This window comes from Gossypium arboreum, chromosome 3 (assembly GCF_025698485.1).
Source record: "Gossypium arboreum isolate Shixiya-1 chromosome 3, ASM2569848v2, whole genome shotgun sequence".
Classification (NCBI taxonomy): domain Eukaryota; kingdom Viridiplantae; phylum Streptophyta; class Magnoliopsida; order Malvales; family Malvaceae; genus Gossypium; species Gossypium arboreum.
Window position 1 is genome coordinate 78067517 of NC_069072.1, and position 6000 is coordinate 78073516.

At 36.1% G+C, this 6000-nt stretch overlaps 1 non-coding gene across 1 annotated transcript; it reads right to left on the minus strand.

Moving 5' to 3' along the window:
* Positions 1-4457: 4457 nt before the first annotated feature.
* LOC128290730 (small nucleolar RNA R71) lies at positions 4458-4564 on the minus strand. The gene has a single exon (XR_008280518.1). It is a non-coding gene; the product is annotated as a small nucleolar RNA R71 (small nucleolar RNA).
* Positions 4565-6000: the final 1436 nt, after the last annotated feature.

Sequence of the window (6000 nt, forward strand, 5' to 3'; positions counted from 1 at the left end):
GGTCACACGCCTGTGTGCTGGGCAGTATGGATAATTAAATTTTCACAAAATAGGTGCAGAATTAACACGCCCAAGACACACGCCCGTGCCTGAGGCCGTGTCATCCACACGGCTAAGACACACTCCCTTGTCTCTACCCGTGTGCTTAATTCTGAGCATTCTGTTTCTCAAAATTAAGGTGCAGAGGACACACGGCCTAGACACACGCCCGTGTGTCTATCCGTGTGGAAAAAATGAAGGCTATTTACTAAGCTATTTTCCACATTTATTCACATATACACATACACCAATTCAATGGCTCAAAACATAATATAATTAGGCAAGAAAAACATCCACAAATATGACCAACACATGCCAATACAATAGCAACATCTATCATACTCACAACATTTATTATGCCCTAAATCAATCATGCCAATTTTACAATTGACTACTTTCAAGACACCTAATTGTGCACAAATTTATCATCTCATCAATAGATCACATTTTCAAACATTTCACATTCATGCTATGAATCACATTCCATCATTCACCAAGCATACCATGATCATATCACTAAAGACATTGGCACATATATAAGTATACTTAGGCTTACAACCATTTTAGCCAAAATAAGCCAATTACATGGCTAAATACTAAATACCTTAAACAAATATAAGCCAATACATTTGGCCAAATCAAATGACACATATAACAAAATGACCAAGTCCCTATACATGCCATACTTTCAAATACTAATATCATTAATACCTAAAATGAGAGTTTGATAGTGTGATTTGAATCTCCGACGATTTCTGATCCCGAGCTAGCTTGGTGATACTATAAAACATGGAAAATAAATAGAGTAAGCTATATTGCTTAGTAAGCTCGTATGCAAGAAATAAGCAATCTTACTATGCATATAACATTCAAAGAAGACAACATAATTAAATGTAAATTTACCATAGTATCATGATCATAATTCATTCCAACACCAAGCTTACTACATTTTCATCATTTCAAGCATTTAATAAACATGAGCTTTACGTACATACCCGAAACATCTCGAAATGAACTTACACATATTCTCATCTTTGACATACCAATGAACCCCTTGGAATAACAATTTCGGATACTCAGGAAATTTGTACACTAAGTGCCACATATGTAGCCAAAGCTACCTAAGTCTTATATCACATAATCGCTCGCCCTCGAGCTATCGACGGGCCTACTTACACAAGCTGTTAGACAAGACGTAGCTACGCGGTGCTGCTCACACAAGCTGTCAAGTATCCACAACATATGCCAGTATACTCAGCCATCGGTAGGACGTACAAGACCAGCACCCGGATCACATAATCACATAACACATAATGACCCTAGTGACATGTCACTAGTATCCTAATCTATTCCTAAGGTTCAACGGGACTTCTCACTTGTCGAATCGTTGTCGAACTCGTTAGTAGAATTATACTCATTCACATAATCAAACATACAATTTATGGAATATTAAAGCATTTAAATATAATTATTCTAAAGCTTATTTTTAACATATAAACTTATCTCGGTACAAAATGGCTAATATTCGATTTAGTCCACAACTTTGTTCATTCCCCGGTCTAGGTCAGAACCTCTTCTTTCTTGATCTACAATATCAAATTTACCTCATTCAATCATCACATTATTCAATTTAATCCCAAAAACACCTTATGGAAAAAATTTACATTTTTGCCCATAACTTTTTAACTTTTTACATTTTAGTCCTTAGGCTTGTAAGATGATTTTCATTTAATTTCATCACACCCAAGCCTAGCCGAACCTATTCCTTGCTCATAACAACCAACATTTTTCATTTATTCACATTTAACACACATTTTATAGCTTTTACAAATAGGTCCCTATTTGACATTTTCATTAAAAATCACTTGGTAAATGTTGTTTATCTAACACCAAACATGTATTTTCTACCATTAAACATCAAAATACACAAATATTCAACATGAGTAAAATTTTAGACTTTGATTTTCTTTCAAATTAGCCCTTGAAATAGCTAGATTAGGCTGGGACAACTTCAAAAACATAAAAATCATTAAAAACGGGACGAAGATGGACTTACAATCGAGCTTGGATGTTGGCCAAACCCTAGGTATGGAGACCCTTGAAATTTTGGCACAAGGAGGAAGATGAATAACAAATTTTTACTTTATTTTGGTCTATTTAATTATTTATTTACTACTTTACCAAAATACCCTTAATGCCAAACTTTGAAATTCACCTAACCATATCCATTTTTGTCCAACTTAAAGGATAATGGTCTAATTACCATCTAAGGACCTCCAATTTAAAATTTCATAACAATTAGACACTTCTAGTGATAAGTCGTAATTTATACGTATTTTTATCCTATGCTTAGCATATTTTTGGATGCATTATCATTAGATTTGTGAAATTTGATGCTCCTAATCCTTTAATTTCATGTTTTATACTTAGGTGAGCACAGGAGAGTAAAAAGAGCGAGAAACAGGCCAAAAACGGAGAAAAGGGGTTAACGTGGGAAATCAACACGGCCTGGACATCCTCATATGGGTAAACCACACGCCCGTGTCTATTTAACAGATTGTAGCACAGCCTAAGCCACACCACACGACCATGTCTATTTAGCAGACTCTAGACATGGGCTAAGCCACCTCATACAGGCATGTCACACGGACGTGTCCCTGTCGAGTCAAAGTCTAGTCCTATTTGGAAAAGGCCACTCTTGAGGGCTTTGAAGCATTCTAAAGCCTATATAAACATCCCAGGAGGTACCTAGAAAAGACACATGGAGTAGGAGGCAAGGAGTTACTCGAAGAAAGCAGATTGATCCATCTCAGAAGCCGGATTCTCCTTCAAGACTGAAGATCTCCCTTGAATTTCCTTCAGAGGTTTTTGGGTTCTCTTTATGTTTTGTTATTATTATTCTTCTGAGATGTTTCCTTTTACACTTATGAACTAAGTCCCCTAAATACCTAAGGGGAATGAAACCTAAGACGGATCTTGTTATTATTTTCTGAATTATATGATAAATACTTGATTTGTTCTTAATTATGTGTTCTTAATTCTTGTTTTAATATTTCGGGATATTGATTCAAGTTTTGACGTGCTTATTCAGAGGAGCAAAAGTCCCTGTCTAAGAGTAGATCTAGCATAATTAAGCGGATTTGATTGCACCCCTAGACATAGGGCGGCATAAATTTGCCAAATTAGGGTCAAACCTAATAAAGGAATCCATAGATCGAGTTAATGCAACACTAGGGGTTTTAATTAGAAAGAGATTTCAATTAATCAACCTAAGGTTAGACGTTGTTAGTCTCGAGAGAGATAATAATATAACTTAGGGATTTCTACGGGTCGAGTCAAGCGAATAAATCGTCTGGTTCAGAGTCAAGTAACAAGTGAAGTCTAGGTGGATTTTTCCTTGGGTATTGTCTAAATCAATCAGTTTTCCCAAAAGTATTTCCCCAATTTTCTTCCTATTCATTCTTAGTTTAGTTAATTAGTTTAGATAAAGGAAGTCCCCTTATTTTTAGGCTAGATAATAAAAAGAAAGTTAATACTAGTACTTTTAGTTCCTGTAGGTTCGACATTCTGGTCTTGCTATAAACTATACTACTGTTCAATAGGTGTGCTTGCCTTCATCGTGATAATAGTTAGTTTTCAAGTACGATCAATCATAAATATAAAACTTATCACGCATACATCAAGTTTTTGGCACCATTTTCGGGGAACTAAAATATTAGGAACGCTTAATTTTTATTACTTTAGCCATTTATTTTATTGCAATTTAAATTTTATCTTAGTTTTGTTAATTTTACTAAATTTTCTTTTGTTTTCTTCTGACAGGTTTTTATAGTTTATGACTAGAAGAAACCCGTCAGGACCATTACTTTTTGACAGTGAGATTGAAAGCGAAGCTCGTAAAAATTGAAGAGAAATAAGGTGAAACCTAAGAAACATAGAGGAAGGGCAAGAGGACAATATCCATAATACAACCGAGGAGATGGCTGAAAATCAAAATAATCAGCTTCCTCCTATAGTTGCTGCAGATCTAATAAATCACAATCCTGCTCCTCGTACTATGTATGATTATGCTAAACCTACTTTAACAGGAGCTGAATCGAGTATAGTTAGACCTGCTATTGCTTCAAATAATTTTGCACTGAAACCTAACACAATTCAAATGATACCATAGTTTGTTCAGTTTGATGGTTTGAAGGACGAGGATCCAAACACTCATTTGGCAAATTTTCTGGAGTTTTGTGACACTTTTAAGATCAATGGTATTTCTGACGATGACATTTGCCTTCGGTTGTTTCCTTTTTTGTTGAGGAACAAAGCTAAACAGTGGTTGAACTCGTTACCACGAGGTTCAATCACTACCTGGGAACAAAAGACCGAAAAATTCTTACTTAAATATTTTCCGCCCGACTAAAATGGCTAAGTTGAGGAATGATATCTCTTATTTTGTGCAGATGGATCTAGAAACACTCTATGATGCATGGGAGAGATACAAGGATCTATTAAGAAGGTGCCCTCACCATGGGTTACCTCTATCATTGCAGGTTCAGACTTTTTACAACGGTGTGAACCCCTCAACAAGTCAACTTATCGACGCAGCCGCCGGTGGTACTTTAAACAACAAAACACCTGAAGAGGCTTACAAATTTATTGAAGAGATGTCACTAAATAACTATCAGTGGCAAGTCATGAGAACAAAGCCAACAAAAGCAGCCAGTTTTTTCAACCTCGATGCGGTCACTATGCTATTTAACCAGGCAGAACTTTTAAATAAAAAGATTGACGGTTTATATGGTTCTAATCAGGTACATCCAATGATGAGGTGTGATGCAAATGGAGGAGGAGTGCACAAAGAATATCAATCTTTCAACCCTAGCACTGAGGAGGAACAAGTTCAATATATGGGTAATAATAATTCTAGACCTCAAAATAACCCATACAGTAACACTTATAATGCAAGTTGGAGGAACCATCCCAACTTCTCGTAGGGTGGCCAAGGAAATCAAAGGCCACAACATCCCCCAAGCTTTTAACACCCACCTTACCAGTAGGAAAAGAAACTGAACCTTGAGGAGATGCTAACAAAATTTATCTCGGTGTCAACAAATCATTTTCAGAATACTGAGAAAGCACTTAAGAATTAAAAAGTGTCGATCTAAGGGCTCGAAACCCAGATAGGCCAACTTGCAGAAGTGGTCTCTGAACGACCACAAGGTAGCTTGCCGAGTAATACTGAATCAAACCCAAGGGAACAACTCAATGCGATTACCATTCGAGATGAGGAAGGGTTAGTTGAACCTTAACCAGAACCAGAACTGAGGCAAGAAATTGTGGTAAGTAAAGGTAAAGGTGAGGTGGACCACAAGGAGCAAAAACCAGTAAGTAGAGAGTACAAACCTCGTGTGCCATACCCTAGTGCGACAAGGGAAGACCACACGAATGAACAATTTGGTAAATTCCTTAAATTATTAAAGAAATTACATATTAACTTACTGTTTATTGAAGCTCTTTTGTAAATGCCGAATGCAATTAAATTTTTACAGGAGATTTTAGCAAATAAGTAGAAGTTGGATGAGGCGCCGCATGTAGAGTTGAATGCAGTTTGCTCAGCCATTCTACAGAATAAGCTACCCAATAAGCTGAAAGATCCAGGGAGTTTTATGATTCCTTGTTTAATTGGTAGTTTAAACGTTAACAATGCTTTGGCTGATTTAGTGGCTAGTATTAATGTCATGCCCTATAAAATGTTTAAACAACTAGGTCTTAAGAAACCCAAACAAACTAGGATAAGCATTCAATTGGCAGATAAAACAATCAGATTTCCTAAGGGTATTATTGAAGATGTACTTGTTAAAATTGACAAATTTATATTTCCCATTGATTTTGTTGTTCTAGACATAGAAGAGGATGATGACGTGCCTTTAATTTTAGGAAGACCCTTTTTAGCAACTGCTAGAACTAGTA